The 22403-nt window shown below is 39.1% G+C and overlaps 1 protein-coding gene across 4 annotated transcripts in view; it reads right to left on the minus strand.

Moving 5' to 3' along the window:
* SEMA6D (semaphorin 6D) overlaps nucleotides 1-22403 on the minus strand; it is a 374148-nt gene that overhangs the window by 87385 nt on the left and 264360 nt on the right. For all 4 annotated transcript variants that reach the window (XM_075897218.1, XM_075897219.1, XM_075897222.1 and 1 more), the window contains one exon: nucleotides 8833-8865. The gene's annotated coding sequence lies outside the window, so the exon portion shown is untranslated. The remainder of the gene's footprint in view (nucleotides 1-8832; nucleotides 8866-22403) is intronic.

Genomic DNA, 22403 nt, shown 5'->3' on the forward strand with positions numbered 1-22403 from the left:
AAAACATGAAGATAGTATCATGAGCTTTTGTAGGCACAACCCACTGTGTCACCTGAAGAAGTGGGTTGTGCCCATGAAAGCTCATGATACCATCTAAATGTTTTGTTAGTCTTTAAGGTGCTACTAGTCTATTTGTTGGTTTTTAAGTTTTTATGTCTACACTGCATTCCTCTTTCAAGAGAGGAATGCAAATGTAGACAAACGAAATTGCAAATGAAGCACGGATTTGAATTTCCCATGCTTCATTTGCATAATCGTGTCTGGTCACTATTTCGAAATAAAAAATGCCATGTAGATGCAGTTATTTTGAAAGAAACCCTTTCTTTTGAAATAACCCTTACACCTTAAAAATGAGGAATGCAGTGTAGACACACCCGAATTCCAGACTAACGCAGCTACCGCTCTGAAGCTTTAGCTCAGAGTGAAGAGAGACTAATGTTAAGTAATCATTGCACCCTACTGATTCTGGGCTGCTCCAATATCCATAGCACTATGGAGCTGCTTAACTTATAGCAAAAGTGCTGTCCACAGTCTCTGCACCACTATGTACCACCACCTAATTCCTCTTGTCCATTATGCTCCTGTCCTACTCTGGGCCCCCTTGCATTAGAGCTTGCTAAAGAGTCCTTGGATGACAGCATGCATGTGTCAACTTGAATGCTTTTCAAGTAACACAATTTGACAATTGAAGTCTTCTTAGTTTGTATTACGGCTAACAATCTTTGGGGAGAAAAGCTTTTCTACCACAACATTCTTACCATTGGAAAAGATTAATGTATACAAATAAAGTGACTGACCACATGAATGTTTATTTAGAGACTGCAGAACAGATCCCATTGCTGCTGAGTGTAGTGGAAGTAGTCCCATTGCTTTAAAAGGGACTTCACTTCTCACATCCATAAAAGTTATTTGTATGAGCAAGTGTGTGCAGGGTTGCACTTTAGATACGTGTGGGTATGAGTGAAAACAAAACTTTGGCTTGAGATAACAGGATTGCAGTCATAGAGCGAGCTGGCACATGCCTTATGAAAGAAAACTATTCTAACTTAGGGTTAACCCTGCACTTTTGTATTGCCTCAGCAAACTTCACCTGGGGCCTGGTGGGACTTGTAGGAGATGCTGCTAAGCTCCACTTAGGCACAAATTGATTGAGACATCATGTAAAACAAGGTATGTTGACAGTGATCTTAGTAATATTAAAATTAATTTAACTTTTTTCTTTTCACCAGTACCTGATCTTGACATCTCTAGTAAAAAATATAAAGAGGAGCATTTGTTTTTAAAATGAGTAATGCTGCTAAGACAGAGCAGTGTCCTTGTCTCAGCTCTGAGGCAAGGCTTCAGTTGTTGAATTACATTACTTGAAAGGCACCCACCATTCAGGTTTATTAAAAAAGTCTTTCCAATTAACCAAACAGCTGTTTGGGATTACAAAAACAACCACATAAATGATCAGAGCCATACATTGGCTATTAGACATGCAAAGATTTTCACCTCTCTTCAGAGCAAGATGTTCTGACATTCTCCTAGCCAACTTACAGGACTCAGGATCCCATTTTATGAAGTTAAACTACTTTAGTCAGTGACCTTTAAGATTAGCAGTTTGGGGAATTTCCTCTGTTGCATCTTGTTTCATTCATCATCCAATTGAATCAGTTGTTTTAAAACAACTATGTTTGCAAAATGTGCTTTTCAAAACTTGAACAAAAGAAATGAAATTGACGAAGGCTCCTTATTTATACTGTGAGGCTGTGCATGATATTTTCATAATATGATATCAGAAGAAACTAACTGCACCATCAATAAGCATATGGAGACAAGTGCTAATGCTGTGTAGAAGTGGGAAAGATGTACAGTTTCAGAGAAATTGTGGAGTTACATTTTAAAAGGGAAAAAAATCTGAATTTTTCTCTAAAGAAAAAAATGAACAAAGAAATATTGAAACATGATTCTTTTCAGTGTTTGCTAAGATATTTAAAGATCTGATATTGTACATTAATAAAACACACACATACTAAACTATTCAATCAGATAGGAGGTCATTCAGTGACATTGCAGGACATGGATTTGTGCAATCAATTCATAGATTGTGTTCTGTTTACATTGTTATGTGAATCAGTGCACCCAATAATGGACAATGTTAGACAATAATAAAATGCAAAGCACACCCATTCAAATGTGAAAACATATGAAAAAGACAAATCATTGAACAGAAGTGGCCTAAAGCAAGGTGACATGAAAAGGAAGAAATTCTGGGCTTGTTCCTGCAATCCCAACACATCCCAACAATCCCAACAAAACTGCTGTTGAAATCAATAGGAGATGATATTTCAGGCACTCGTCCGCATTCAGGAGAGAAAGGTTCAATTCCCTGTTCTGTGATATGCTGACTATAATCAAGTCACCAATTCTTTGTGCTTCAGATCCCATTTGTAAAAAAGGGATACTAATAGTTTGGGGGTTGTACTATCTATTGAATGGGATTTTCAAAAGCACCCTACATTTGTTTACTCTGCTTCTACTGAAGTCAGTAGAAGTTTTACCATTCACTTTAATGGGAGCAGAGTTAGGGGAATGCTGATCACTTTTGAAAATTCCACCTGTGAACAGTAAGCTCTTTGGGGGTAGGAGACTTCCTTTCCTATGGGAATGTATAGCAACACCACAATGGGGCCTCTAGGCACTGTTATAATACAAATGCTAAGTAATACTATATAGGGAGGCTATATCAGATCATATCTTCTGTCACAGCAGGCAGCATGCCTGCTGCCCGATAATGTATGAATGTGTATATGCTTTGTAGGAGGTATATGTATGCCACTTTATTAATGTACAGTATCAGATCAATTTCTGTGGTACTGGTGCATTTGGAGCACCTGTCAACAGCTCTGAGTTGTGTTGGATCCAGTGCTGATCTTTAGAAACAGGCAGAACCTAACAGATCGGTAGTGTGGAAGAGAACCTGCCCCAAAATTTACAATTAAGAGGGACACAGGCAAATCTCCTATCTAACTTGGCTGACACTGATAAGTGTGCGCAATACACTGATACGTGTGAGCAAGGGATATTCATTATGCAATGTGGCAGACTTTTGGCAGATATTGTAAGAACATACAAACCAAACCAGGAAGAGAATAACAGAGAAGAGTGGAAAATTAAGTTCATAAATGAAAAACATGTATGATATTTCTAAGGAGACACCCAGACATGTTACCAATCAGTCAAACAAAAAAATGCAAGAATTTATTAATCTTAATAGGACTTAATTGTTACATAACTAATGAACGAATAGCTTTTATTATAAGTAAAAAATGTCTTTTCGCTGCAAAACTTCTTGTCCAATGAATGGAAGCATAAAAGAACATACAGCAGGATATATAGCAGGTTGCTTAGAGAGAGAATGAACATTTTCAAATATACAGGCCTACTGTATTCTTTTGGCCTCATTTTCTAGCTCCTAGACCTCAAGAATTGTCTTCTTGATCAATTGAGATTTCCCAGGATGCACTAGGCTAGAGACTTACCTAACCGCTGATAGGTGCTGCCATAGAGAGTTGGGCAATAGGTAAAAGATATATCAGTTCATAGCAATAGATTCAAAGATTCCAAGATCAGAAGGGACTATTGTTATCATCTGGTCTGACTTCCTGTACAACCCAGGCTTTAGAACTTTCCAAAAATAATTCCTAGAACAGAACTTTTAGAAAAACATCAAATCTTCATTTAGAATGGTCAGTGATAGAGAATCCACTATGACTCTTGGTAAATTATTTTAATGGTTAAAATGCTATGACTCTTGGCAAATTATTTCAGTGATTAAAACAGTGAGTCAGTATGGTATAATCCTCTAAAATTACCATTTTAGTAAAAATACAATATTTACAAATATGTTAAGGAAATAAACATAATAGTTTTCAAATGTGATGAAATTCTAGTTGAGTAAGTCTATTGACAATTCTACTGATCAGAGTAAGGTTGGGATATTTTTCTAGGCCCTCCTTTCCCAAATATTGATTTACCCATAACAACAAGCATTAATTTTTGTCTTGTTACTTCTATATTTTTCTTAGTCATACCCATTCATATGCCTAATGCAAAAAATCTTATTCTCTATTTATATCCCTATAACAATATCTCATCTATTGATGGGACTTAGATTCACAATTCTAATTATACATATTGACGGTATAATATATGACATTATAGTGAGCATAATGTCCAGTACACAGTCATTCACTATATTCTCTGGTTGATTTTATACACCAGTCAGATGCAACTGTACATATGGTCCCATGAGGAGTACATCCTGTATTCTTTCCCCTTCAGTAATGCCATAAATACAGCTACAAGGAAAGTACTGAACATAAAGTAACTATGTCATTTTAATGAATAATGCCACCGATTTTAGTTGTCTAGATTCATTCTTTTTATAACATGTTGAACAAAGGGAGGTTATATGCTGAAATAGTACATAGTATTTGTCTTTCTTCAGATAGGTGAATACTTTCATGGGCAATTCCTCCATGAGAGTTTCCTAAATGGCATTTTTGTTATTTGTTATTGGCATCTGGTTATTGAGGGGATCTATAGACTAACATGTGAATACACTGAGAGATCTCTCTCTATATCCTACAAGCCAGAGTGTGATGCGTAGGCTCAGGACTATTTAATGAGAATAAGGTACCAGAACCTGAATTCAGATGGACAATGTCAGCAACTAAGAGGATGGAGGCAACACTTTCTAATGTTTCCGAAGTTGTAACTGTAGCATAAGCAGGTTGTTGGGAAGGAAGTTCTCCTTCCCTTGTCCCGCACTACAATACCAACCAGTCCCAGGGCAGTAGTATCTGACAAAAGCTGTGTCTTAAGGCTGAATCTTGTGTAAAATATTAATTGGGTGTTGAAGTGCTTATAATTCCCTTTTCTTGTTGGATCAGCATTTCTTCCTGCCTATATTTCAAACCAGGGCTCAAGTATTATGTATAACAATGAATCATACCATCAACTCTAGATGTTATTACAGACAGTAAATAATTCAAGTTGGTATATCATTTTTGATAGATACAGATGCAGATACAAATTTTGTATCTAGAACCTTGTAAATTTGCAGATATCTGCTTTATATCCACAGTTATCTGCATCTGTGGTTGTGGATGCAGATAGCTGCGGCTCATTTTTGCACTTACAGATGCAGATGTGGATACAAAATACTGTATCCAGGCAGAGCTCTATATTTCTAAAACCAACTCCAGGTATTATGGATAGGGAGGCAGGTGAGTGGGAGGGAGGATATGTCAAGCAATTAGGATAGCTTCTGCTCTCAGTTACATCAGTGTAAATCTTGAGAAACTCCATTGAAGGGTGCAGAGATAGGACACAAAGATAGAAGTCTGGCTGTTATATACTGTTTTATCCTTTTACTAGAAGCATTAGGCTAAATTCTGCCCTAACTTGCAGCCTTTTAGGACTCTCTCTCTTCCACCCAAAAACCTGTTTTTCATTTCCAATACTTGATTTGAAAGAACATTTACAATTTCTCTTTTTAAAATGTAATGACATGAGATTCCTTTTCTAGCCACTATCCTGAAATCCACCTTTATCTGCTTCTTTAAGTCTCAGTATTTTGGCAATTGAAAACTCACAAAAACCCAACAAAACCCCTTATGAAGCAATCTGGATTTAGCAAGAAAGCTTTGACGACTTTGGCTCAGCAAAGTTAGTTATCCTGGTTAATTGAATCGATGGTGACAGCTGTAATTACCAGAGATGAGATTGCCTGTACTGTAATTACACTTCAATCTTCAGTGTTAGCTGGACTTCAGAACACATACCGTAGAGTCTCCCAGCTAGGAACAGGTTAAGGAAAACATGGTATTTCTGTGATAATCATATTTGTTATTGTATAGGATAAAAATATATGGCAGCAGCTAAAAGAATTGTTAATCTGAAGCAGCTTGCTGATTCAAAGGGACTTATCCACAAAGCCTTTTTACTACGTGGTTTCTTAAGATAACCACAGTACAGAGTAACTAAAGTTTTTCATCTAAATAATTACTAGCGATTCAGCACATTGCAAATGCCAGTGTTTGTGCTGATATTCTTGGACGTAGCCTTATAAAATATCAGTGTTTATAAAATTAAGAACATCTCCTTTCAAAAACACACATTACATCTATCTGCCTGTCTATCCATCTATCTATCTTAGGGTACATCTACCCAGCAACATTATTTCAAAATAACTAGTGTTATTTTGAAATAACTTAGTCCATGTCTACACAGAAGGCAGTTACTTTGAAATGTCAAAATATTGTGAAGCTGAAGGACTTCTTACTCTGACTCCTGTAATCCTCATTGTATGAGGAGTAAGGGAAGTTGGAGGAAGAGTGCTCTATTTCAAATAAATGCTGTGTAAACACTCCCAATTTCAAAATAAGCTATTTTGAAATAAGTTACACAATTGACTTAGCTCAATTTGGGTAGTTTATTCTGAGATAAGCCCTGCTGTGTAGTCGCACCCTTAGAGATTTGAGTATCTATCTGTCTGTGGGTCCATTTCTTCAAAAACTCCTCCTAAACAATAATGGCTAGCACTAAATTTTGTATGCAGCTTCCTCGTATCCTAATTTAAAGCAAGGCCAGGGTTTGGTTCTGCCAGGAAAATGGGTTGTGCTTGGTATTCACTTGTTTTCCATAAAATGGAAAGGGCAGGGAGGGATGTGATACAGCACAGTTACAACAGGGGGTAATGAGTGCAGGGAACAGTTATACTGCAAAGTGGCCACTGGGGGCAGCCACACCAGGAAGGGAGTGGCCAGCGAGGGATGGGGATCACTATCTTGCCAGCCACTAGCCCAAGTAAGTGGCTTTCCAGCCCCAAACCCTTCACCCCTTAGCCCCAGGACCAGACCCAGGGGGAAAGCCCTACTGATCACACTGCTGTGCCCTTCCCTCCCAGAAGCACCACTGAGGCCAGGCAGCATAGTCCTGCCCACGTGCCCCCATAGGAGCCACAACTGCCCTCACCCAGCAATGCTGGGCTGCTCAAAGTGGCCATGCCTGGCCACCCAGTGCTGCCCCCCTCTCCCTTCTTGGGTTCGGTCCTGAGACTACGTCTACACTACAAGGTTTTTGTGCAAAAACCAGCGGAGTGTCCACATCTCAAATACTCTTTTGCACAAGGAAATCGACAGTAAAATGGCAGAACAGAGGGCTTTTTTCAGTGTAGGTATACCTCCTTCTACGAGACATAACTCCTTTTTGCGCTACAGCTGTTGCACAAAAAGGCAAGTGTGGACACTTCGCAGGGGTTTCTTGTGCAAATACAGCCTATCCAAAAAAGCACAGGTGCTCTGATGGCCATTCTATGAATGGCCATCAGAGATTTCTTGCGCAAGAGCATCCATGCAGTGTGGACGCTCTCTTACACAAGAAGACTATAATGTAGACATAGCCTGAGAGTACCGCGGGGGCGGGCCTGCCTGGGTCTCCCCACCCCTATACTCCCTGAGCTGGACCCAGGGAATTCCTGCAAGAGGCCTCCACAGCTAACTAGGGTGGCTAGTGTAGACATATCCCTAGTTATTCTAGTTTTCTTTGTTTACTTCTCCCTTACAGAACATATCTCACCTTTCACTTACAACAGTCTCAATGTAACCTCAACGATCTAATTTCAAGGCTCTAAATGTTTTTCTCCTCTATGGTATTGTTACCGAATCTTATCTTAAATGCATGCCTGTTGGGTTGCCAGCCCTCCAGGTTTGCCTGGCATCTCCCAGAATTGGCATCAATCTCCCAGTGACCAGTGAAATCAATGCTAGAGATTTTAATGGGATATTTTAAGAAAATCACATTATATCATGTTGGGGGAAAAAATCTTCTGAAATAGCTTCAACAATATCAGCGCTATCAACCCTAGCCTTGATTTTCAATATCCAATAAGATATTAAAACTCCAGTGCAAGTACTAATTGCTTCAATATATAGCTCTTTTCCTCAGGTTAAAATGAAATAGTTTATTAGTTCTCTTTTTTAAAAAGCTCAGTTTTGCATTTGAAAAATGCAAGATCAAGAAAATTATGCACGCAAATGCTTAATGTCACTCATGTGACTATTCCCATCAAGGTCAATATAATTGTAGGTTTAAAGTTAAACATGCTTAGTGCCTTGCTAGACTGACACTTCAGGAATTTCCAGAAATGTTAATATTATATGTGCAAACCAGATGCTGCCCATTTTGGATAACCTTTCAGTTTAGTAACAATTGAGCAAAGTGTCCTTTGTTCATACCTCAGCTTTCACATAGTGACAATCAAATAGTTGTTGAAAATGTCTTGATCGCATATTCTGGGACTGAAAAATCTTGTTAATTAGGCAGTACTGCTGAAGCCGTGTCTGAACTGCATTGCAAACCATAATAAAATATGACATTACAGTGGTATGTAAAGACAACCTGCTTTAAAAAAAACACCTCAAGAATAGACTTCCTTGAAGGGGCACTGCTGTACTACAGAGACTTTAAAAATACCATTGTCATCATGGGATCTAGCTACCCAGATTGCCAACTCTGTTTCATTAAAGGATTAATCAGACTGGAAAACCAAAGACAAAAACTGCCTCTCTGTTGCTAAAGATCTGAGTATTCAGCCACTTCATTTCATTTTATGTTTGGCTTCCCAGTTCACAAAAACAAACAGAAAAAAGTAACTTTGGGGGACTCCAGAACACTCACACAAATGTACTGAGATCTTCTTTGTCACAGCAGAAATACATAAAAGGCTGATATAAGTTCTGAACCACACTGTTCCAATGCAATGAAAGTTATAGCAATGCTTACCTTTCTCAGGGGACTGTCTCTTCAGTAATAAAACTACAGAGGTAAAACAAAAAAGGGAAATAGGTCAATTCACATAATTATATTTGTTGAGTAAATGCATTTGTGTTGACTTTGACATGACACTATTACCTTAGTTACAAATGAATTATTTTGCTAAAGTTTTCTAACTAATTCAGTGGATAGTTTTCCTCAGCTACTTTTTACAGTATTTGTTCAAAAACATTCAAAAAAGCTTGCTGTTAGTAACTTGCTGAGTTTGCAAAGCACATTCCTTATTTCCAACTCACTCAGCAAGCTTAGAACAAAGCACACAGATGGATGTGCTATTTTGATGCAATTAAATGTATATATAGATATTCTTACTATACTTTTAGAGCTGGTATTGAAACATTTAGTTTAGAAATAACACTGAGATGATCAGTGTTGCAGGAGCTTTAATTATTGTCAAAATATGTACACATTTTCCTGAGATCCTGTTTTTGGCTTGAAGACTTTCTATCCTTAATCAAAAAGAAATACTTTTGCACAATTAAAAAAAATCCTTCATAGAAAACAACCCAATGTGCCCTAAAAATAGCTATTTTAACACTGAATATGAGAGAAAATATTGAAATAGTTTGAAGTCCAAATAAATGTTTCAAGTAATGAGGTTGATAAATTTTATTTAGAATATCTTCTACAAGGCAATAGTGATGCCTCTGTAAATGTTATTGTTTTAAATTTGAGATATATATGCATTCACAGGATAATTTACCTCAAAAACTAAAAAGCATTGAAGTATGTTAAAATCCTTTTACTTAAAAATAAGTATTTGTATTTCATATTCTGCTGCTGAAAACAAAGCTTGCAATGTCCTGCATACATCAAATATAATCAAAGCAAAGTGACCAAATCTTTTATCATCATGTACATATACATCAACTTATTTGTGCAAATTAGGGAAGTTTTGATGAATGCTAAAAAACTAGGGTTGTCTCTTAATAAAGCAGAAACATGTATCACAAATGGAAAAAGTGTTTCTTTTTGTATTATGAACTTTGAAGTAATCTTCTCTCAATTTTAGAATTAACCTTTGATTCAATGAGGACAATTCCCTCAAGCAATATCTACACTAAGGCTGAATCACCTTTATAGTTTAACTTTTATGTATGTATAAGAAAATGTTCTAATCCTCCAATACCTTTGATACTTTTAGTCTGACCCTTTGAAAAATCTCTCCATTTAAAAATTAAAACTGAAAGGCAAAAGTAAAATTATTTGCTTATATGATTATTAGATTCAATTTTGTCTGAGTAGTCCTGGAACACAGGAAATTTGATGTACTATGAATCCAGACCATATGAAAAAACAGTCCATCTACCAGGACCAAGAGTTTAGTGTGGTGTAATCAGAAGGACACACCAACTTTTCCATGAGCTATAAGATGATGAGGCTAAGGTTTAATTATTACATACCTATATCCAGCTACTCATCACCGTGACTTGTCACAAAACTGTCTAGACAAAATTTATTGCTACAACTAATACTATTCTCTTAAAGCAAAAAAAAAAAAAATTTTTTTTTAAATTATGACATGCCATATGGTGACACTCAGTAATAATAGAATGCAAAATTTTTACAAGATGTCCATCTGATTTCCCACTCACTTACTCCAGTATACACCAGGAATAACATCACTGAAGCCAATAGCATTGCGCCAATGTAAACCAGTGCAAATGTGAGAAGAATCAGGCCCTTATAGCCAGCATAGAAGGCAGTATCCTACATCTATAGGTATACACAAAATGTAAACTATCCAGCATCCTACATCTATAGGTATACACAAAAGGTAAAAATCTGACAAACAAAACTCTATGTATGTTTTCAAAGAATTATCCTCGCCATTACTGAATATATAGCTATGCTTTCTATAAAAAAATCTGGTTAAGAATTACTATTCTAAGTGGTTGAGTTACAGTGGGTCCTGTGCAGTAATTAGTATCTAAATACAGTGTAATTAAAGGGCTAATGTCAGATATATCCACCACTAACAGAGACAGAAAAAATATACAATTTTAAAATTGATAGTGGAAAATATTTATAAATGCAGATATGAGAGGATTTTTTAAAAGAGCTGGAAACATGGGTTTAGACAACTCCTAGGCCAAATCCTATTTTCCCAAATTATATTTAAGTAAATGGGGCTACGCATGTAAATAAGGGGAGTAAGATTTGATCCCTATAGTTACAATTCAGATAACTGGATGCATGCGCCTTCTCCTCAAACTGACAGCCAGTATGACCAATATATATACCCGATTTCTGTCACTTATGCACTCTCATGTTAACTTCTCTGTGCAAATGTCTTGTGACTGTGCAGTTATTCACAGTCTGTGCCACAATAGATATAGAAGTTTGTGATTCAGATAGTCGGGATCTGGGAGGGATCTCTGTTCAAAGAGAGCTACTATTGGATCTATCCAGGTGAGCTCCAGCTTCCTGTACAGAGCAGGAAGATTTCTAAGTAGAGAAATTTTGGCATCAGAAGAGAGTAAGACAATTCAAGAAGGTGCACAAGAAGGACAATCTGATTTTGTCTCTTTTATATGTTACTATCAGAACTCTTCTAATATGCAGGCTACTGTTGCTTCATAGATTTTCACTGTTTGCCATACTTTTTTAAAAAAGATAACAGAGGCTGTCCTCTACATTAAGGTATAAAACATTTCTCCAGCTTGCAAATGTGTTTCATTTGCTTGTTAGGCCACGCCTATACTACCACTTATGTCAGCAAAACTTGTATAGCTGAGGGGTCTAAAAAACCAACCCTGAGTGACATAAGATTCATTGGCATACAAGCCTGCCAATGGGATGGAGTGGGGGAGGGGAGAGTGTCAGAGAGGCAATTACCCTGGGGCCCAGGTGAGATAAAAAGTCCCTGGGACCCCTGGCTGCCAGCAGTACAGCAGGTCTAAGGCAGGCTTCTTATCCAACTCCACTCCAGTCACTTCATGATGCTCTCAGAAGTGGAATGGCAAGTCCCTGCGGCCTGAGGGAGGAGGAGGGAGTTGTCTCTGCACACTGTCCCTGCCCTGAGTGCTGACTCTGTAACTCCCATTTTCTGTTTGGGTTAGGACATTTGTGCATAGAATAGATGGAACACAGCCAATGAAGTTGGCAGAGAGGAAGAGCCTTCCAAACCTACCAGTTCTAGCATATTAGTGTAAGAAATGTAAAGGCTAGAGTCTGATCTCATTCCAGCAGTTACAGCAGCATTAGTTGACATCCTTAGAGTTATTCCTGACTTATGACTGTGTACGTGAGATCATATTCGAGGACTGCTGATTCTTGATTCAAGTTTGTTGAAGAGATGGCCTTCATCCTGACCAATGTTTAATCATGGCTTCAACACCCAAAGAAATGGTCTCCTGAAATACTGAGCAGAGATGAATCCAGCAATAATCAGCAGCCACAAAGTATCTTTCTTTGTAGAATGGAAGTGCAAGTCTTCATATTGAGAGGAAAATTGGCCTGCTAGTTAAAGCAACAGACTGACTAGGTGTCATGACCCCGCAGGTCTTGAACTTGGGTCAGCAGGTCTCTTAGTAGATCACTGTTACCCCCTCCACTGACCCCCAGCAATATGCTATTAACCAACTGAGCAGGAAATACCACGGAAGAAGAAGTTACTCACCTTGTGCAATAACTATTGTTCTTTGAGATGTGTATTCCTGTGGGTGCTCTACTATAGGTATTGGTGAGTGTTGGCACCGGAGACTGGAGATTTTTCACAGCAGTGCTTGATTGGGCCGCACATGTGCAGTAGCCATCTCAAAGCGTTAGTGCCTAACATCTTGTGTGCTCAGTTGAGCCCCCTCTCCATTACTTCTCTACCCCAGAGTTGAGAATACAGACTCCAAAGTAGTGGGGAGGAGGGTGGGTATTGGAGCACCCATAGAGACTCACATCTCAAAGAACTATCGTTACTGCACAAGGTCAGTAACAACTTCTTTGAGTGGTATCTCTGTGGGTGCTCCATTCTAGGTGACTACAGAGCAGCATCCTCACATGGATGGTTGGCTTTGGAGTCATGTGTTGACAGTAGATGAGAGCATGGTTAAGCCAACTACTGTGTCAAGAATAGGGACAAATGTAATCATGTAGTGGATTGTGAAGGTATGCTTGGAGGTCCAGGTGGCAGCCCTGCAGATATCTACTAAAGGGACATTGTGTAGAAAGGCAACCAAGGTCACCCTGGTTCAAGTAGAGTGAGTCTTTACATCAGCAGGGCAGTGTTTTGTCATGGACGGTGTAACAGGTGTGTGTGCATGTGGAGAGCCACTTGAAGAAATGGTTTGTGGAGATTATGGAATCTTTCGAGTGTTCAGCTACTGAGATGAATAATCACAGTGATTTGTGGAATGGCTTCATTCTTTCCAAGTGGAAAGGTTCAGCCGAGTGGCTTTATAGGTCCTTGTGAGGTTTGGGATAGAAAACTTTATAGGTTGGTTAGTATGAAACACGGTGGCTCCTTTTGGTAAGAAAACTGGGTGTAGTCAGATCATGATTTTGTCTTGGATGAAAATTGTGTAAAGGGATTCTGCCATGAGAGTTCCTATCTGACTAACTTGTCTAGTTGGTGTTCCAGTTACTAAGAAGGTGACCTTTGTCAACATGTGTAGCAGTGAACAGGTAGCTAATGTCTTAAAGGGTGATTGAGTAAGAGTTCTGAGGATGTGACTCAGATCCCATGATTGGGTAGACTGTTGGACTAGTGGCTAAAAGTTCTGGATGCCCTTCAAAAATTGTCTGGTAAGTGGGCGTGCGAAAACAGATGACCTGTTGATTTGGTCAGGACAGGCTGTAATGGCAACAAGATGAACTTTTAGTGAGATGTGCACTAAGTCTGACTATTTAAGTTCAAGGATGTAGTCTAGGATGATTGGAAATGGTGTTTTGGTAATGAGGAGTTGTTTGCGCTAGCACCAGATGGAGAATTTCTTCCACTTCTGGAGGTAAGTATTTCTCAGATGAGTCAAAGGCTATTTAATAGGATGTGTTTTACTCCCTCTGAACAGGTTACCTCATCATGTTGGAACCATGAAGGATCCAAGCTTTGAGGTGAAGTGTCTGTGAATTTGGATGTAGTGCATGGCCATTGTTTTGAGATAGGAGGTCCAGCTGCAATGGAAGGGGTTATGTAGTACATCCTGCGAGATGTGAGAGGTAAGGAAATCAGGTCTGTCTGGGCCATGTTGGGACTATGAGGATGATGTGGGCATTGTCTGTGCACATCTAGCGAATGATTCATGGAATCAATGATCTCGGTGGGAAGACATATAATAGTGACATGCTCCAGGGGATGAAAAAGGTGTCCCTCAGTGAACAGGGTGAGAGAAAGTCATTCTGGAAAAGAAAAGCGGGCATTTGTAGTTCTTCTGTGACACAAATAATTCTATCCATATGTGGCCCCATTTGTGGAAGATCATACTGAGGATACTGTGATGTATTTCCCACTCGTGCTCATCTGGAAAGTGGTGACTGAGTGTGTCTGCAGTGGTATTCCGGGTGCCTGACAGGTAGGGTGATGTGATGGCTATATTGTGATGGAAACACCAATTCCACAGGTGACTAGCTTACATATATAATGAGTGAGAATTAGCTCCTCCTTGTCTATTGGTATAGAACATGCATGCCATGATGTTGGTGAGTATATATGGATATATTTGTTCTGTATAAACACGAGGAAGTGCTGGCAAGTATTGTGTACTGCGCAGAGTTCTAGTAGGTTGATGTGAAGGTGGGATTTCATGACTGACTATTTGCCCTATGCATTGTGGTGGTGGATATGGGCACACTGCACTAGGAGTGATGTGTGCATTGTGATAAATATTGATGGAGGATCTTGGTGGAAAGTCATGCCTGTGAGGGCATTCTCTGGGTTTGTCCACCATTGCAGGGTAGTACATTCTTCAGTGTCACCTACCTTTTGTATTGTATCTGTTGGGTGTGTAGACTATGGAAAGCCAGCTTTGTAAGCAGTGCTTTTGGAGCCTTATGTATTTACAACATAGGATGTAGCTGCCATGTGTCCCAGGATTTGGAGGTATGTTAGCATTGAGGTCCAGGAACTCACATGGCATTGTCAATGTGGTAAAACGTTGCTCCAGTAGGAGAGCCCTGGCTTGGATGGAATTTAGAAGAGTTCAGATAAACACCAAATACAGGGTTGGTTGGATGGTCGACATTTGCTCATTTACGGAGCCCCAGTTGGTGGAAGGAAGCCATCTTTTGTCATGTGAACCATGTCTGTCACCTCAGTGTGGGTGGAAACTTTTATCAGACAATCATCCAGGTAGGGAAAGATCGTCACACTTTGGCATCTTAAATATGCTGCACCACCATGAATGTTTTGGAGAAAACTCGAGGGGCTGTAGAAAGACAGCAAGGCAGTACTGGTAATGATTGTGGTCTACTATTCATCTGGAAAAGATCTACAGACAGGATGTATGGTAATGTGGAAATAAGTATCCTGAAGGTTGAGGGCCATGAACCAGTCCCCTTAGTTTAGTGACAGAATGATTGGGACCAGGGTCACCATTTTTAACCTGTAGTTTTGTACACATTTCCTTAGTTTTTGAATGTCTAGGATAGGTCTCCCTCCCCAACTCTTCTTCTGGGTGAGGAAATAGTTGGAATAGAAGCCCTTCCCTTGATGTGGCATTGGAATGGTTGGTGCTGTGGAGGATACCAGTTGTCTTGACTCCAACTTGATGTGCCTGGGCTCAGCAGAGGCCCATACTAGGACAGTGCCAGAGGTGCCCAGAGTATCAGATGGGAGTCACACTTCTTAAAGCCTGGGAGCCTGGTGTGCCGTCCATTGGTCATTTTTGGTAACAGGGCTGGAGTAACTGCCAACAATGAAAAAAACATATTCCTAGCTCTATAAAGCTATGGTAGGACAGGAAGGAGGAAAGAAGGAAGGTTCTTTTTTTTTGTTTGGGGGGGGGGAGAAGAGTCAGGAATTAATAGCTAACTATCCAAGATTAACTTAACAACTACTCTAAACCTGTAGCTATACATCTGTTTTTCAAAGACACGAAGAGAAGAAAACTGTCATGGAGCTCTGTCTGCATGGACCATGCTTTCCTCACCTGCTCCTAATCCTTGCCCCCTGGTCTCTGAATCTGGCTCTGACCCTTGACTCAACTTCTTGACTAACTCCAGTTCTGACCAATAGAGTTAGCCACCAACCCCTCAGCTCTGAATGAGCCCCAGTAGAGTTGTCTGACTATGAGAAACCCTAATACATCTCATAGCATCCTTCCCTACTGTCATCTGATTCTCACTTGTAGGGAGGCCATTTTATGTTGCCAAAGCAGAGTCCAAGGCCTTAATGTAAATGCAAATCAGCACATTGGCTCTCAGATGGGTGTGTATAAAAGACAGTAGTTACTCAAATCAAACAGAGGGGATGTGTCAGGTGGTATTGGTTACATATTGATACCAGAGAGCTATCTAACCCTCTGTAAGGAAGATTAAAGACAGACTGCCTACCCAGTTTAGGATCCTCAAGCACCCTGCTGGAGGAAATTACTCACCAAGTGCGGCCATAGATATGAATCCCTTTCTCCCCAGCTCACTTCAGATGCTCGTGTATTTTTTATTGCACTGGGTAGTGCCTTTTTAGTATGAGTCTGGTGAACGTATTATTGTAAAAAGCACTGATCAATCTAGAATGAGTCAAAAACAGCATCTTATTTGTTACACTTCTCTCAACTAGTGCTCATGCATTTTTTGTGTGTATCATATAAAGTACACAGTTTGTTGTTCATTAACCCCTTGCTGCTCTTCAGACGTATCTCAGTTATGTGTTAGAATTTGAGCTTTACTACAAAATGAAAGAAAGTCATGGCAGAGCCATGCTTTTGGAAGCATGATGTCTTACAGGATGGTAGAGAATTACCTCTTTGCTCCAGGAGTGGGCAATAATTTTTGATGGGGGGGGGGGCATTCCAAGATTTTGGAAATTGGTCAAGGGCCACACTCTTCCATGATATTAATGGAGGTGATGGGCCTGGAATTGAGGTTTGGTGCAGAAAGGAGATTAGGTAAGGGATTAGGGTGCAGGAGGGAGTGTGGGGGCTGGGAAGGAGTTTGGCTGAAGGAGGAAATTGTGACCTGGGGGCACTGGAATGGGATGAAGAATTTGAGTTGACACCAATCTAGGATAGAAGGGGGTTGTTACTTGGGGCAGGGAACTGAGGTATAGAACGGGATGCAGGGGTTTGGGCTGTAACCTGGGGCAGAGGATTGGGGTGCAGGTTCTGGGAGGGGGCAGCGGGTTTGGGTTATTTGGGGTAGCGGGGCAGGAGTGGGGGGCAGAGGGTTGAGGGGAGGGGAAGGCTGGGGTGCCAGAGGCAGGCTCTGGTGGGGTGATTTACCTGAGTGACTCCTGGCTAGCAGCCCAGCACATTTCTGAGGCAGCCTCCCTGCCTGACCTTGCCCCGCATAGGTTGCAGGGGCCATGTGCATATGTGAATAACTATGAGCTAGAGAGGTGTGGTGCTAATGGGATTGTGCTGGCAGCTCATGAAGCCCCCTCCCCTCCAGCTCACAGCTGTGAAAGAGAAACAGCTTGGCAGCTGCTTTTCTGAGCAGTGTGTGGGTGGGGCAAGGCAAGCAGGGAGCCTGCCTGGGCCTCCCTGCTGAGTCTGTGGGCTAGATCCAGAGGCCTGATGGGCCAGATTTGGCCTATGGGCCATATTTTGCATAGCCCTGCTCTATTCAAACTATTCATCCCTATTTCAAAATGCCTAGTCTATATTCTGAGGAATGGCTGGATTGAAAATCCCTTGGCGTTTTATTGTCTGAGAAGACTAAACATTTTACTAACAAATATGCTTTCTCCCCTTGATCTTTCATGGCATGTCTGACCTGAGGCAAGCAGGAGAATGATGAGCTCAGGGCATAATAGTCATTTGAAAATCAATACTTATCCACCAAAATTGGGCTGCCAGGAATTACATTGGGCACAAGAGCCACTTTTCGTCCAGCTGCCAAATCTGATTTATAGATTAAAATAACAATGTACTAGTACAAATAGAGATATATATTTAAGGGTGATATGTGCCAGCAGTCAAATTTCAGATGCTTCTTATAGCTGTGAAAACAGCAGCTAAATAACACAACAGCTAAACACTGTAATGAATACTCTCCCACTATAGCACATTAGCAAAATCAGAGCCCTTTTCAAAGAATGTTGGAAGATGACTTGAGCATGGTATTGTATCAGATTAGATTAGATTTCATATGGATACTGGCAAAGAGTTAGATCTGACAAATGGATGCAAAAACAGAAAGCACAAAACAGTTAGCACATGGATTCAGAGAGTTACCACATGGCTTGTTCAGGTTTTATTATAGTTCTCAATTGTGTATTCATCATGAGGTACTGCACTGTATTTCTGTATATATTTTAGTCTGGTGTTTATGGAAGGTGTACTCAGTTAATCTAGTGTTTGATTTTGTATGAATACTTACTTACCATTAGCCATGAAGAGCTTCTGGTCCAAAATTTGCTGGTGGGACGGCTACGTGAATGCTAGTTGCAGCTCTTTGATTCTCTGAACCAACCTACACCAGCACAGGCCCTAGAGTAGGTTAGAGCAACTAAGTGGTTATTATAAACTGTGCCAACTGGGTGCAGTGTGTGCTCCCCGTGACCTCCTGCTGTGCTCCCCTTGACCTCCCACACAGCAGGAGGTCAAAACACAATTGAAGATACTTTGGTTCCAGTTATGTAATTAATGCAGCTGGAGCTATGTATCTTAAGTCGACATTCTCCTTTAGTGTAGATCTGGCCTGACAGACTGTCTATGCTTGCTAGAGGTTAAGGAGGGCTCTCTCAACACCCACTGATGGCTTCCGTAAGCTGAGGAGATGGGGATTTTCTGTTCCCTCTGACCTTTTCTCTTTGCATTCAGTTATATTTAAAATTACATACTCAAAACACTGTCTCTCCTCAAACAGAATTTTATGCAGAATTGTTTGATAAGTCACTGCTTGAAAGCAAATCTTTTACAGTATAACTGGACTCCTTTTTAAAACAAAAGAATTGATTGATTCCAAACTCTGATATGATGCTGAGATAATCACAGATTTCATAAGCTTTTCAGGCTTTTACCATGTTTGTGCCTATTTTCTTGGCATTAAAATGAACTTTTTTTTTGAGAAAGTAAAAATCCTCAAAAAGAAATTCTGAAAAAATAAACTTATTTAATTTGGATAATTGAGGCTCTGAATGATGCAACTTTGGCTCATTATATCATGGCTAGGGATTCATATACATCATAGCCACTAAGAAACAGCTAATCAGCCGATACAGTACAGTATCCTTGGTAACTTTATTCAAGGTAATACATCAAATCCTGATCATATTGTTCACATGAGTAATGACAACTGTTTTAAAACACTCACTTATCAATCTTGTCACTGCGTATAAAAGGTGGGTATGTATGATTATGCTCTTTGTACAGATGGAAAAATGGAGGCACAGGGAATGAAGTGATTTCTTAATGTAAATAGTGTAGGAGTAGCTGAAGTAGAAATATAATGACTATAACAGCCTCATTCTGCTCCCATCCATGACAGAATACTCAGGGTCCAATACTGTCCTCAACTGAAGTCAATAGGAAAACTTCCTGTCCTGTACCGTATACCCTGGGCCATGATGGAATCAATGGGGTATTTGCATATGTAGAAGAATGAAACTGGATCCAAATCCCTATAACTAATTCTACAGCATCATCAGGTTATAAAAATGGAGTATCCTAAGATACTGATTTAAAGAATCCCCCTCCTGCTTAGGGCATTTTAAGACTAAAACTGAAATGAATAATACCACATGGCTGACAAATTTCTTGTTGTAAAGGGCAGAACACTAGGGCTTAGATGAAAATATATTTGAGTTTGAAAATTGAATGATCAATTAGTATCCTACTGGAAAACTCACAGCCTGTTGTGATCCATTAAGAGGTATTTGGTACACTCAGTGTTTATGGCTACAGGGACCATTTTCACAGATTCCAGGTGAGCAATTACCCAGGAGGATATGATAAGATCAGCTCTTTATTTTATTTTAAGTGCTTTTCCAAGATGTTTTTATGTACAGTGGAATGAACATAGCAGTGCAGCTAAGAATTGCAACGCTGGTTTCAAATAAGTAGGTTGGAAAGTCATTCTCGCTGGGAAATGAACTCCTGACCTTTCCAATGAAACGTAAAACTGAACTTTATTAATTTGCATAAAGAAGTCTCTAAATATACTGTTGAATAGCAGCTCAAGAGGACAATAAAAACAGCTGCTCAAACTAATGCAAACAATGTGCAATAAAAAAAAAAAAAAAGAGAAGAGATTAACCAAGATGTAAAGATTACCGGCTGTCTAGTAATGCTACACACAAAAAAAAAAAAGTTTCAGAAGAGTGCCAACATTTCTTGTGTTATCTTGTATTCCACACACATTCATTTCCTTTTCATTCATACCCTTAAAATGTATACATGGCCTTGTGTTAACTGCAGCTTAATTCATACATTTTGCATTTAAAAAGATATGCTTATTAGTTCTGCTGTTCCCTTTATGATACTATCTCAATATGCACAATCCTTACCATGGAAGCAGATTTAAAACTGGAAAATAAATTTGAACCATCCCTTCATAAGCCCAAAGAAAAGTGATCCAGCTCAGATTATAATATAGGAAATGGGAAATAAACGTTAATAACAATATCAGCACAGTCTGAGGCTGACATCAAATCACTGGTTCATCTATTCAGTACTTTGGAATCTCTATGATTGGACTATATTTGGCATTCTGCTGTGCATTAGTCAGTTAATGCTGTGTTTATGCTAGCTGTACTTAATGAAGGCAGCATGCAAGCCTTCATTTTTAAGCAAAAGCTTATCTGAATGTCTGTATCTGATTTTGTAAGCTATATGGCACTTCCTCAAGCTATTTGCTTTCATTCTAATGTCTTAAAATATTGCAGCCTTCAATAAACGGAATGATGCTGTGCTAAAAAATTAGGCTGCCAACTGGGAAACAGGCACTTGTAACATAATTTCTTGAAATGTTACACAAAACAATGATTCTAAACATCTTGATTCTTCACTTCCGTGTTTATAAAGGCACTGCTTTAGCTGCTTTGCATACATTTTATGTGGTGGCTTTTTTTTTTCTTTAAATACATAGGGTTTCACCATCTAAAATGAAGGAAACTAATGCTAATTAACACATTAAGCAATATTTTTTGTCTAGAAACACTTTAAAGTAAAAAACCTCCACAACATTCTGGTAAAATAGATAATAGTCTTTGGAGCTAATTAATAATAATGGCCTTATTCTGCTTCCATCCATCAATGAACACTTTGGGGCCTAAAATTGATCATTACCCTACACAGTATGTGGTTTTTTTTAAATCAGTGCAAACCCAGTGTAAGCTGACCAGAATGAGTGTTTTGCACTCATCTTACTAAGAATACAAGGTTAGAGCAAAGATGAGATGGGACTTTGATGGAAAATTATATGATTACCAAGGTCAGTATCCAACCCAAACTGCATTCTCTGTTTTACCCAAAAGACTTCCCAAATTGCAAATTTTTAAAATTGCAATTGCTCATTGGTATATAAACTGATAATTATACACAGTTAATTTAGTCTCATTTGCTCAATAAGAATACTGTTGAGGTGGCTGCCATATGACAATATATTAAAATTTATTTTCTATGATAGAACATAATGGGTCATCTAATTTTTAGTATATCTTTATTTATAATTTGTAGTAATAGTGCAGAGTGCAAAAACTTAGCATCCTATTCCAGTGATGAGACTTTTAAAATATTTAAAATTGATACAAATTAATTGTTGAAAGTACTGACTGAAGCAAGATCTTTCCCCATTGCAACTTAAAATTAATTCATAGAAAAGCTTTATGTACTATCCATTCTTCTTTAATACTGATTTTCAAGTGGTCACCATTTTAGTGTTCCAGTTTCTCTCTTTTTCTCTGCCTCCCTTCATTTGCTACAGCCGAGTGGGAAATATTTCTTCTGTCTCTAGGGCTGCCAGATAATTTCACAAAAAATACCAAACATGGCAGAAAAAAAATTGGTTGAGCAAAAAAACCCCAACCAAACAAAACAACGGGGGACTAATGTTGTTGAGCAAAAAAACAAAAAACAACCACACAAAAAAAGAGCCTTTAAATCCCCATGTTCCCCCCTCCCACACCAAATGCGGCAGGGGAAGAATGTTCCAAGCCGCCTTCCGTCTGAGAAAAACAGAAAATACCGTACATTTTATATGTCCAGTATTTTCTGTTTTTTTTTTTTTTACCAGACAGAAGCCACAAATACTGGACTGTCTGGACCAATACCGAACACATGGCAACCCTACCTGTCCCATGAAAATTTTCTGAGATTACAAAAAAATTTCCCATTTGTAATGGGACAATACCAAGAACTTTTGACATTTTTAGTGAAAATTTATAAAGAGCTAGTTCCCAAGCAACACTGAAGTGGTTAGAGCATTCA

This window comes from Pelodiscus sinensis, chromosome 14, assembly GCF_049634645.1.
Source record: "Pelodiscus sinensis isolate JC-2024 chromosome 14, ASM4963464v1, whole genome shotgun sequence".
Classification (NCBI taxonomy): domain Eukaryota; kingdom Metazoa; phylum Chordata; order Testudines; family Trionychidae; genus Pelodiscus; species Pelodiscus sinensis.